Raw genomic sequence first — 14,002 nt, 5'->3', positions numbered from 1 at the left:
TGCCTGTGTAAATATTCCTTTTGTTATTCTCTGCCCATGCTAATTACTCTCCGTTATTTTCCTCTGTCTGTCCACGAAACTCTCCCTTGTTATCCTTTGCCTGATCTCAGTACTTTCACTTATTTTCCCCTTCCTGTGTTTAATTCTCTCCCTTGTTGTCTGTGCCTCTGTTAAATACTCAGCTTCTTGGACTCATAAAAGAGGTTTTATGAGATTAAAGGGACACCTTTTACTTCCAGAAATCAAGTTAATTGGGCTGAACTCTGCCAGGCACATCCTATGAAGAAGAGTGGCAGTGTTTCTGTAGAAAGAAAGACCCTTTCCCTCTTAACTCTGTGGTGTATCTCTTAGGCTACTTTCACACTAGCGTTTTTCGCGGATCAGTCATGGATCTGCAAAAACGCTTCTGTTACAATAATACAAACGCATGCATCGGTCATGAACGGATCCGGTTGTATTATGTCTTATATAGCCAACACGGATCCGTCATGAACTCCATTGAAAGTCAATGGGAGACGGACCAGTTTTCTTTTGTGTCAGAGAAAACGAATCCGTCCCCATTGACTTACATTGTCTGTTTGGCTCTGCATCCCACGATGGACAGAAAAACGCTGCAGGCAGCCTCCAGAGCAGAATGGTGACTGATCGGAGGCAAACTGATGCATTCTGAGCAGATCCTTTTCCATTCAGAATGCATTAGGGCAAAACTGAGCCTTACCAAAATAAAAACCTTGTATTCCTCCTCTTTCCTTTGCCACGCCAATATCGGCCAATCCATTGTTATGGCTAATTGACAATGACCGTATCATGTAAAGATACTAGACTGCACTGACATGTTGTAGTTTTATTCCGGCCACCTCTTGGCATGTTTGCCGTGCTGCCACCGGAACTCCGGCCCACCCCCATTATAGTCAATGGGGCTGGAACAGCAGTCCGGGGGCTCGCGTGCACTAGCAGCAGCACAGATCCGACAGGCTGTTCACCCGCCGGAACAGCCTGCCGAAGTTCCTTGATGCTAGTGTGAAAGGACCCTAACTGAAAGATGCTGACAGTATTATAAATAACATGATGATGTGAGTATACTGCAACAGCCCCACCATCAGATAGAGACTGACTGTACCATAAACTATGATACAGTCAGTTCGGGTCAGTAGAGCAGCAGTCGGCCCGGGAGATGCGGCCGACACATGGGCCATGTTTCCTGGGACAATCAAGGTTGTGTGTCAGTCCTTACTTACAAAGTATGCTGCTCCCAGTGTTAGTGTATTTATAGCTGGAACACACTCATATGTTGTCCGCTCTCTACCGAGAATAAAAGAAAATTGACTTAGCGCAAAGTGGTGAGTGCCGGCCCTTTGTCTCTACTCGTACACAAGCTTTATTTTAATGTTTAACCCCCCTGCTGCCCTCTTTGTTATCTGCCGGCGGGCGCAGCGGGGAAAATGCGGGGCGGGCGGTGCTTGGGGGGGCGGGCAGGCATGCAATCATCCGCCCGCCCCCCCCCCCTCTCTCAGGATGGCCGAGCGGTTTGCAGAGTGTCAGCACATTCACAGGCGTCCGGCTGTCCATGGTACTGATCAGAGGCTGTCCATGGGGCGGATTAGACTTCTGCTAAAGGCAGAAGTCTAATCAGACTTTGTAAAGTGAAAATACAGTACAGTACACTATATAGTGTACTGTACTGTATTATACAGACATCAGACCCACTGGATCTTCAAGTACCAAGTGGGTCTGGGTCAAAAAAAAGTAAAAAAAAAGTGAAATTAAATGAAAACACACATTTATCACTGATTAAAAATGAAAAAAAAAAAAATTCCCTACACGCCATAAAAATAAAAAATAAAAAACTATGATGAAATTGAAATTTTGCCCACCTTACTTCCCAAAAAAGGTAATAAAACAGTGTCAAAAAAGTCGTATGTACGCCAAAATAGTACCAATCAAACCGTCACCTCATCCTGCAAAAAATGAGACCCTACCTATGATAATCGCCAAAAAACTGAAAAAAACTATGGCTCTCAGAATATATGAAATGAAATAAATGAAATAATTGTGTAAAACTTACATAAATAAAAAAAAAGTATACATATTAGGTATCGCCGCGTCCGTAATAACCTGCTCTATAAAAATATCACATGACCTAACCCCTCAGGTGAATACCGTTAAAAAAAAAACGGTGTAAAAAAAGTGTAATAGCAAGCGATCAAAAAGTCATACGCACCCCAAAATAGTGCCAATCAAACAGCCATCTCATCCCGCAAAAAATCATACCCTACCCAAGATATTTGCCCAAAAACTGAAAAAACTATGGCTCTCAGACTATGGAGACACTAAAACATGATTTTTTTTGGTTTCAAAAATGAAATCATTGTGTAAAACTTACATAAATAAAAAAATAGTATACATATTAGGTATCGCCGCATCCGTGACAACCTGGTCTATAAAAATACCACATGATCTAACCTGTCAGATGAATGTTGTAAATAACAAAAAATCAAAACTGTGCCAAAACAGCTATTTCTTGTTACCTTGCCTCACAAAAAGTGTATTATAGAGCAACCAAAAATCATATGTACCCTAAACTAGTACCAACAATACTGCCACCCTATCCCGTAGTTTCTAAAATGGGGTCACTTTTTTGGAGTTTCTACTCTAGGGGTGCATCAGGGGGGCTTCAAATGGGACATGGTGTAAAAAAAACGGTCCAGCAAAATCTGCCTTCCAAAAACCATACGGCGCACCTTTCCCTCTACGCCCTACAGTGTGCCCGTACAGTAGTTTATGGCCACATATGGGGTGTTTCTGCAAACTACAGAATCGGGGCAATAAATCTAGCATTTTGTTTGGCTGTTAACCCTTGTTTTGTTACTGTAAAAAATGGATTAAAATGGAAAATTTGCCAAAAAATTGAAATTTTCAAATTTGTATCACCATTTGCCATTAACTCTTGTGGAACACCTAAAGGGTTAACGACCTTTGTAAAATCAGTTTTGAATATCTTGAGGGGTGTAGTTTCTAGAATGGGGTCGTTTTTGGGTGGTTTCTATTATGTAAGCGTCACAAAGTGACTTCAGACCTGAACTGCTCCCTAAAAAGTGGGTTTTTGAAAATTTCTGAAAAATTTCAAGATTTGCTTCTAAACTTCTAAGCCTTGTAACATCCCCCAAAAATAAAATATCATTCCCAAATTGATCCAAACATGAAGTAGACATATGGGGAATGTACAGTAATAATTATTTTTGTAGGTATCACTATGTATTATAGAAGTAGAGAAACTGAAACTTGGAAATTTGCAATTTTCTAATTTTTGGTAAATTTGGTATTTTTTTTATAAATAAAAATGAATTTTTTTTTTACTTCATTTTACCAGTGTTATGAAGTACAATATGTGACAAAAAAACAATCTCAGAATGGCCTGGATAAGTCAAAGTGTTTTAAAGTTATCACCACTTAAAGTAACACTGGTCAGATTTGCAAAAAATGGCCTGGTCCTTAAGGTGAAATAAGACTGTGTCCCAAAGGGGTTAAAGGTGTTTTGTCACTTCTGCAGATGGTATTTATTATGTATAGAAACTTACTACAAGACACTTACTAATGTTATTGTGATTGTCCATATTGCTTCCTTTGCTGGCTGAATTCATTTTTCCATCACATTATAGACTGCTCATTTTTATGGGTACAACCACCCTGCAATCCAGCAGCAGTGGCCGTGCTTGCACATTATAGAAAAAAAGCACCAGCCTATGTGCACTCTCAAGGTCCCGGCAACCAGAGAGGACGGCACATTTTCCTATAGTGTGCAAGCACGGCATATAGTGTGCCTACTAGCTCACAACTCAGCAAAGTGAGTGCAGCCACTTTTGAATTGCACCGTTTACTAAACAGTAGTTATGATCCTGCCTGTGGATCGCTCTTCTGATTCTTTGATTTAAAAGGGTTTTCCAGCCTGGCAATACTGATAATCTATTCTCAGGACAGGTCATAAATATCAGATGGGGGATGGTCTGACACCCGTCACCCCAACCTATCTACTTTACTGTTTGACTTGAATGGGAGCTGAGCTACGGTAGGCCGGTACAGGCAATAAACGTGGACAGAGTCTTCTATTTTCTGCCCTGTCGACTGTTTAATTTCAGGTGCTGGCTGAAAGCTTGACAGTAAGTGTTTAATTTCTCTACAGCGCCACCACAGGGGAAATATAGCATTACATAGTACTGATTTAAATCAATAACTTGTCTATGTAATACACAACAGGAAAGATCCTGCAGATCCTGTGCTCTATACATCAAATCCCCATTCTGATGAAGCAATTAGGATGTTACACAAGGGACCTCAATTATTAACTCACAATTTCCTAACAGGATATATGAAAATGAATGATCTAAACTGGACAACCCCTTTTGACTGAGCATACATAAACACTCAAATCCAAAAATGCACTGTAAAGATCCACACAAAAGTCTTCTATTGAAAAAAAAAAAAATTGTTGATCCAGTTTGGAAAGCAAAATAAAATAACATATATGTATCTGAGCTGCAGGCGATAACAGCTGAGGTTTCAGACGGCAAGATTTTATAAATTGATGTCGTCTCAATGAAAAATGGCACATGTGACAACAGAAATCAGTGTCAATCAAAGTGACAAGTGACGATTCAAGCAGAGAATATTAACAGATTGCCGAGAAGATCATGCATGCTTTGTGTTTTAAACACTGTCATTATTAATTCTCAGGAAATCTATTCAAATTGGAGTAAACGAGTTCTAAGTCATTAGCGGCTGCTTTTGTTTTATTTAATTGGCAATTGAGATCCACAAATCAAGCAATATTTTTATTTCCAATGAAGAGATTATCACCTATGTGACGAGCTGACGTGTTACATTGGGTACTTCTTGTATTCTGGTTAGGTGATTGTCTTTATAGATCACCTTAGGTCATGAATCACCCTGGGGTCAGACAGCAATTTTTAAAGGGAACTTGTCAGTATGAAAATGCAATCCAATCAGCCAGCATCTCTGGATAAGCAGAGAAAACCAAAATATAGTTTTGTGTTAAAAGATGCAGTACAAGGGTGCATTCACACAAACGCGTGATGGCCGTGCCCATGTTGCAGACCTCAAAGTGTAGATCTGCAAAAAACAGGCACCGACTGTGTGCACCCTGCATTGTGGTGCAGACCCACTGACTTCATTTTTTCACCGCAATCCACGACAAAAGAAAGAATAAGTCTTATCTGTTGCGGCACAGAGGCACGGACCTGGAAGCACACAAAAACACAGTGAAGCCCATCCATGCACTTCCGGTTCCAAGCCTTTGCATCACAAAAGATAGGACATGTGGATTGCAAACCCATTAAAGCAATGGGTCCGCACTGTGATGCAGGGTGCACATGGTTGGTGTCCATGCTTTGCAGATTTGCAGTCATAGCCGTCAATAACTCTGTAGGACCTCCGACTGGACTCCTAAACACAGAAAATGCAGATATTTCAATCAATAAATGACATGTTATTTAGAGTCCTTTTCCACAATCTATATCTGCTCAGCTTCTCCTGTCCTATAACATGCCTGTTCTAATTGACAGGTTCCCATTAAGCACAGATGCTACATGTCTTCTGCCTTCTCATGTTTTTTGTAGGGGGCTGTTTGATGGCAAAAGCATGTTATAAAAAAGAATTTTAAAAAATGGCCAAAAAGGTAAATATAAGAGCCTGTATTGTTTTTATTCTGCTTTGTGGCAGATACAGAAACAAAATAAGGTTGCGTATTCCTTCATATTAGAGGAAAGAAATACTTTGATCAGTAACCCATCACTGGAAATATAGTACACATGAAAAAATGGTCTAACCAGGCATGAATGGAACCTAATTAATGCAGGATTATCACAAACTATTATCAGATGGAACGTATCAAGGCAAATTCCATAATTAAAAGAAAGGAGTCATGGCTGCACTGCTGCCTGAAGAGTCAGGCTGGCCACGTCCCTAAGCATGCACCTCCTGGCTTTAATGAGGTTCACCAACCAGGACATGTTAAAAAACACAGTCTCGAGAGGCATCTGGTGCATGCACAGTGAAGTGAGTTGCATTGGCCTTGCCTTCATCTGCTTCCAAAGCTGACTTGTAATGACTTATCCCAGCCTGTAGAACGTCAATCATGTCAGGAACCTGATCAGTGTGACAAAATCAGGCAGCAGCACCGCCTACATAAATCCTTATTAGTAATTTGCATGTGGTCTTCAAACTTGTTATTTTTTTATTTATGTAGCAATTTTATTAGAGGAACTGCCTAACTTGTTCCCCTCTGCTGCATCTGCAGGTGTATATCTGCACATTATGATGCAATTTTATGGCAGAAATAAAGTGCTGGAATATTAGATGCTGCATGGGAAGAAGTTTACGGAAGCTGCGATGGTGAAAGACCTTCAACAAAAGTTTCTAGCAGATAAGTGACTGCATGCATACCATTCTGACAGTTTCTTACCAAACCTACATTGACATAAATAAAACAACTTTGTAGCGCATGTCAAGGTAGGTTTGCATACTTTAAATTTTTCACAATTTTTATCCTTCCGCGCCCGTTCCATTTTTTTTGCGGACCGTATGCAGAACCATTCATTTCAATGGGTCCACCTAAAAAAACTGAATTTACTCCATGTGCATTCCATTCCCGTGTGTCTGTATTTCCGGTCCTATTATTGTCTGCATTACAGATAAGGGTAGTATTGTTCTATTAGGGGCAAGCTGTTCCATTCCGCAAAATACGGAATGCACACGGACGTCATCTGTATTTTTTGCGGATCAGTTTTTTTTGCGGACCGCAAAATACATACGGTCATACGCATGAGGCCTTAAATACGTTTTCCAGGACCTCAAACATTTTACAAAGGGCCTGGAATACTCTAAAGGCCTTAATCATATGCTACGTCTTGCCATTTTTGTTTGCGGAAAAGACACTGCTGACTTGTCCACATGATCGCTGCAACAAATCACTGGCTTCAGCAGTTAAGTGAGGGAGTCGGGTACATCACAGCCCTGGTGAGACCAGCACTGCCGCAATGATGTGTCTGACTACTCCAGGTGACCTCTGAAGCCAGTGACTGGCTGCAGCAATCATGTGTATTAGTTGGTTACGTCATTGCTTTAGCTCTGTAAACAAGGAACGCCAGCACCAAAGGATGTAGTGCAGGAATGGCAGGGGTCAGGGCAGCTGAGCATGGCTTATTGTTTTTTTATTTAGAGCATTCCTGACATCTGTAAAGTTTATTGCACCTAAGGCTACTTTCACATTAGCATTTTTTGCAGATCAGTCATTAATCTGCAAAAACACTTCCGTTACAATAATACAACCGCATGCATCCGTTATGCATGCATCAGTCATGAACGGATCCGGTTGTATTATGTCTTCTATAGCCATGACGGATGCGTCTTGAACACCATTGAAAGTCAATGGGGACAGATCCATTTTCTATTGGGTCAGAGAAAACGGATCCGTCCCCATTGACTTAGATTCTGTGTCAGGACGGATCTGTCTTGCTCCACACCACATCACATCTCAATAGCGGAAGAAAACGCTTCAGTTTTGTCCCCATTCATTGTCAATGGGGACTAAACTGGACTGAACGAAACAGAATGCACCAAAATGCATTCCTTTCCTTTTGGTTGCGTCCCCATCGCGGACAGAAAAACGCTGCTTGCTGAAGCGTTTTCTTCCGCTACTGAGATCCTATGACGGATCTTAATAGTGGAATTGAAAACGCTAATGTGAAAGTAGCCTTAAGCAGCAGTACAAAAATGGCTCTAAAGTTGCTTCTATGAAAAAATCACTGTGATGGTGCCAGAGTATTTTACTACAAGGCTCTTTAGCTTTTCTTAAAATGTAAGTTGTGCCTGTGGAGAATCAGTGCAGCATCCAAAATGCCTAGAAACATTACTGTATGTTATTAACACAATGTTGTATTGAATACCAGTAAGGGCTCTTCCTTACCGCCGTATGACTATATACATCGGTGGTAGGGTATTTAAAGATGGTGCCAGCTCAACTCTTTTAAACAGCAGATACCCAGAGGCCATGTCTGCAACTGGCAATAACGCAGTTTTCAGCCATTTAACCCCTCAGATGCCATGATCAATTGGGATCACTACATCTGAGGCAGCTTTACTCGGGAGCGCTGCACTCCCGGGCCCCAAACGGCTTTCCCATGAGGTGATCAGGGAAACCGTTCCTTCTCTGCAATAGCCTCTGTCTAGAGAAAATAGAGCCGCATTTCTAATGGAGGCTTGCAGGTGAAGATCGCCCATTCAAGTCCCCTAAAAGGGTTTGAAAAAGGTAAAAAAAAAAAAAAAAAAAAAAAAAAAAAGTTAAAAAAGTATAAAAATTTTATATAAACCATGATATAAAAAATTTCAATCTCTCCCTTACCCCATAAAATAATAATAAAAATGAAAAAGGTCATTAGCACCACCGTCTATTTAACATATATGGTGAAAAAAAGCAAAATGGCCAATCTGCCCTTTTTTTGGTCGCTTCATCTCCCCAAAAAATTTCTTGAAAACTAATCAAAAAGTCATAGACACTCAAAAATATTATCAATAAAAAAAACACAGAATACCCCCGCCCTTCCCCAAATGAGCCTTCATAGCACTCTGTAGACAGAGCTATAAAAAAAATTCTCGGGGGAAGGGGGGGTTCAGAATATGGAGATGCAAATTAAAAAATAATTTTTCCCCAAGTTCTTAAAAACTATATAAATGTGGTATCTCTGTAATCATACTGACCCAGAGAAACAAGGTAACTGGTCAGTTTTATCGCACAAAGTAAAAACTAATGAGGTAATTTATCAAACTGGTGTAAAGTAGAACTAGCTTAGTTGCCCATAGCAACCAATCAGAAAAATAAAATGTGGAATCTCATTGGTTGCTATGGGCAACTAAGCCAGTTCTACTTTCCACCAGTTTGATAAATGACCCCATAAATCCTTAAAACTGTGAAGGAATTGTGTGTTTTATTTCCACCATACTACTTTATTGCATGCAATATTAAATGGTGTCATTAAAAAGTACAACTTATCTCACAAAAAAACAAGACCTCATGGAGCTATCCAAATGAAAAAATGAAAAAGTTACGGCTCAGGAAAAGCAGGAAGTAAACAACGAAAATGAAAATCACCCAATAATGGAGTGGTTAACATTATGGATGACAAAAGACAATAAGAAGAAGGGGTTGATAGGGCTGAGGGGGTCATAGTTCATAATATAATACACATTGTGTAGGTGTCTACATTCATACATGTCTACACTGCAATTATAAGTAGTGTTGGACGCGAATATTCGAATCGCAAATATCGCCACTTCGAGAATTTGCGAAGATTTAGAATATAGTGCTATATATTCGTATTCTCGAATATTCTAGATTATTTTTTTTAATCAGTAAACTCCCTTCTTGCTTGTGGGCCAATGAGAAGGCTGTAATGTCTTTGTCTGAGCTTAGCCACATCCTTAGAAACCAATAGGAAAGTTGCCTACCCCTTACTATATAAGAACCTCCCCAGCAGCCATTTTCTGCAGTTTTTTGCAGTTCTGACAGAGAGAGAGAGCAGTGTCATTGCTGTGCTCTGTGCTTTGCTGAGTCATTACATTAGATAGTTCGATAGCTTATATATACACACTCACCTAAAGAATTATTAGGAACACCTGTTCTATTTCTCATTAATGCAATTATCTAGTCAACCAATCACATGGCAGTTGCTTCAATGCATTTAAGGGGGGTGGTCCTGGTCAAGACAATCTCCTGAACTCCAAACTGTATGTCAGAATGGGAAAGAAAGGTGATTTAAGCAATTTTGAGTGTGGCATTGTTGTTGGTGCCAGACGGGCCGGTCTGAGTATTTCACAATCTGCTCAGTTACTGGGATTTTCACGCACAACCATTTCTAGGGTTTACAAAGAATGGTGTGAAAAGGGAAAAACATCCAGTATGCGGCAGTCCTGTGGGCAAAAATGCCTTGTGGATGCTAGAGGTCAGAGGAGAATGGGCCGACTGATTCAAGCTGATAGACGAGCAACGTTGACTGAAATAACCACTCGTTACAACTGAGGTATGCAGCAAAGCATTTGTGAAGCCACAACACGCACAACCTTGAGGCGGATGGGCTACAACAGCAGAAGACCCCACCGGGTACCACTCATCTCCACTACAAATAGGAAAAAGAGGCTACAATTTGCACGAGCTCACCAAAATTGGACTGTTGAAGACTGGAAAAATGTTGCCTGGTCTGAGGAGTCTCGATTTCTGTTGAGACATTCAAATGGTAGAGTCCGAATGTGGCGTAAACAGAATGAGAACATGTATCCATCCTCTGATGGCTACTTCCAGCAGGATAATGCACCATGTCACAAAGCTCGAATCATTTCAAATTGGTTTCTTGAACATGACAATGAGTTCACTGTACTAAAATGACCCCACAGTCACCAGATCTCAACCCAATAGAGCATCTTTGGGATGTGGTGGAACGGGAGCTTCGTGCCCTGGATGTGCATCCCTCAAATCTCCATCAACTGCAAGATGCTATCCTATCAATATGGGCCAACATTTCTAAAGAATGCTATCAGCACCTTGTTGAATCAATGCCACGTAGAATTAAGGCAGTTCTGAAGGCAAAAGGGGGTCCAACACCATATTAGTATGGTGTTCCTAATAATTCTTTAGGTGAGTGTATATATATATATATATATATATATATATATATATATTACAGATAGTTAGTGGGAGATAGTAAGTGTAGGTTATAGCCAGATATAGTGGAGCTGATAGGTTCTGCTGTCCATACATACATGCTACAGACATAGTGCTGTGATGTCACAAGTTCACAACAATACTTAGTGCACCAATCAGTAATATGTAGTTAGACCTGCTAAAATGTGAAGTTGCACGTATTGTGCAAAAATATGTGCATCATTATTGCCGATTTGCACAATCGCGAATATATTGGAGCACTCTATCTGCATATAAAGCTATTGTAATGTTCTGCCGTGCCAACCATTTTCTCCAGTCTCAGGAAACTTCTAGCAGCTTGAAAAATGTAGCAACAGTGACCCACGCCTGTATTGCGCACGCATTACGCGCATACTACATTGCCGATTTTCGCAATCAAGAAAATAATCACCAATTCACTAATATATATGACGAATTATTACCCAAATATTCGCAAAATATCGCAAATTCGAATATTGCCCCTCCCGCTCATTAATTATAAGCACTAGTATCACATTGTGATTGTAAAATTGTGAAAATGAGCTTCATAATTCAACAATTTGTGACATTTGTTTACAAGACCCCAAAGACCCCCAAGAATGTGAAGTACTGACATGTTAAGAAAAAATGGGATTAACAACAGGGACCAGAGTTTACAGTTCGGTGTAAAATATAAGATATGCACAGAAAAAATATATATATGGTAATTAGTAATAGCCTAAATATAGCAATAGTGACTATTTTACTCTAGAACATCAACTGCAAGGCAACACAATGAGACAGGACACCGCACATGACCTAATTACCTAATGTTAAACTAATAGCAAGCATTCTACTGACATAAAGCCTAAGAATAATATATAATAACATTTTCTTTGCCTTTTCTTTGAGGGCTGTTCTAATGCTGCCCGCTCAAGCTTAGACAGCCGAGGCTGCGCTTAAAAGTATTCAGCAGAGGTACATACCTTTTTCATGCAGTTCCATAAATCCTCCTTTTGGTGATTTATCATGGTAAAAAATGATAGCTTTTAAAATGTGAAGTTTAGAAGTGATACTGGGTATGCTACAGGGCTGCGATTCATTATACTAATAAAATTCCATAAAGTGAAGACTAAACGCTAGAGGGTTTTGTAACTTGCAGACAAGAACAATGACAGACACATTCTATATCTCTCAATAGCAGGCAGATATTATCAAGCGAGACAAAGGGAACACAATGTATGACAATCATTCACTCCTCATCGTGTAGAGATTTGTAGCGAGCCGCTAAGTATTCTTTCCCACAAACGCCATGTTGTCCTAAGGCTAGACAGTGAAGTTGTATTTTCTTTGAAAATTCAAGGGCACTTGGTTTGTTTCTATTTAGCTGAAAAATTGCTTTATTTTTATGGCGGCGGCTATTATCCACATTCAGAGTAGCAAAAACTTTTATTACGTATTGAACTCAGAATTTTCTTTCTCTGTTTGTGTGTGTGCGCGCTTGCCGGCTCCTTGTGCTTGGCACCCGTGCAAAGTTTTCAATAACGGATGACATAGGAGGTAATGAGAAGTTATAGTAGGGGAATGTACAGCAGACTTTTAAATAATGTATGGAGAGGAGCGTTTCTGTGATTTAGAAAGTCTAGTTATGCGCTTATTCTTTCATATCATAATGGAGAGAAATTCGCCTGCCAGATGCACTTTAGACAGGAACAACATTAACCCGGAATGTGAGATCTTTCACAGTGACCACATACAGTATATAGGCATGTTTGGGGAAAAAATAAAGTAATTGGGGGATACAAATGTCACCACAGTAAGCACTGCTCTTAGGAGAGAATAACTCCATAAATACGAAGTGTGTGTGAAGCCTCATTCCTTTCCCAATTTCCACTTCCATTTAGGATGGTTGCACAATATACCAAAATGAGAAACTGCACTACAATAAAAACCTAGTCTATCTGATCTGCAACTTCATAGCTGCTTCCCCCTCATAGTAATGGGCCATACAGGTGGCCATATTATGTCTCCGTGACTAAGAACATATAGAAAACATAACATAGAGAAACTAACAATAGACTGATTCAGGTGGACGAATACTCAACGTTTAGATTTCTTCATGCCAATGCCACCACATGCTCCTTACTGTACATGATGAAACGTCATCTACCTACAATGGAGACCACAGCTTCTGTGACAGAGCGTTGTTCATAGTGACAGGAGGAAGCAAGGGGTTGCAGGAGATGAAACCTAAAAGCTTTGGAGAAGAAATACTTAGGGTAGTACCCCAAAAGTTATGGTAGAAAGAGGGGCAAGATGAATTTCTGTAAGTATACTTGATAAATGATAGTATTATTAAATTATGCAACCATGGCTCCTCTGCCAGTTCTCTGAGGCCAAAACTGCATTCCCTCAGTGTGACGAGACCAATCTCGCCACATTGCATTGGAGAAGCCTGGTTGCCCGCCTGCTTCCTTTAGACTATGGGCCCATGTTGAAACGCTTGATTTTCCCCTGCAAAGACTATGTGAAAGAATTTGGCTCCATGGCAATTGAACTGTATTCGTGTAGTCTGAGTGCCATTCACCTAATAATTAAATGCACTCAGACCCGAGCTATCTGGGGATATGTTAAATGTCTATGTTTTATGCAATAGCTGCACAGTTAAATATTCTTATGTCTTTTATTGTCTTTTGCTACCATGTGGCTAATGAAGTTTTGCCTCTGCCCTTGGAGATAAATTGGATTACTTCCCAATTGTCTCCAGGACAGAAGACATTGTGCCTGTGATAATTACATTAACCCATTGTGTAAGGTAATTGTATCACAGGCAGAGGGGAGGATTTTGTGTGGGAGTGTCTGAGTGTATTGTACAAAACCCTGTGGGTGGTACTAATGTGTAAGAATGTGTATATAAGAACAATAAACACACAGCTCTGGCTGTCCACTGCTTTAACCTCAACACAGAGCTTGGTCTCGTTCTTGGGGGGATTGTATGCTGTTCCAGTTCGACTGCTAGGAGTGTAAACCTTTCATATGGTTCCTATTCGGCTGTATGCAGCATTCATATGGTTTCCAGTTCGGGAGATTGGTGTCTTTAGTAGCTGCCTTTGCATCTGGAAAGGGAGTATCTCATAAACGGCGTTTACCCGCTTTTATGTCCGGGGTGCTGTTACACTCAGGTCACATACAAAATTGCTGTAGCCAGCAGCTTCCTGCCAGCCAATCAGATTGGATTACTGAGAGACACACCTCCTCACTCTGAAGCCTAATGCA

The sequence above is a fragment of the Bufo bufo genome, chromosome 10 (assembly GCF_905171765.1).
Source record: "Bufo bufo chromosome 10, aBufBuf1.1, whole genome shotgun sequence".
In the NCBI taxonomy this organism is placed as follows: domain Eukaryota; kingdom Metazoa; phylum Chordata; class Amphibia; order Anura; family Bufonidae; genus Bufo; species Bufo bufo.
This window is presented reverse-complemented; position numbering follows the sequence as displayed.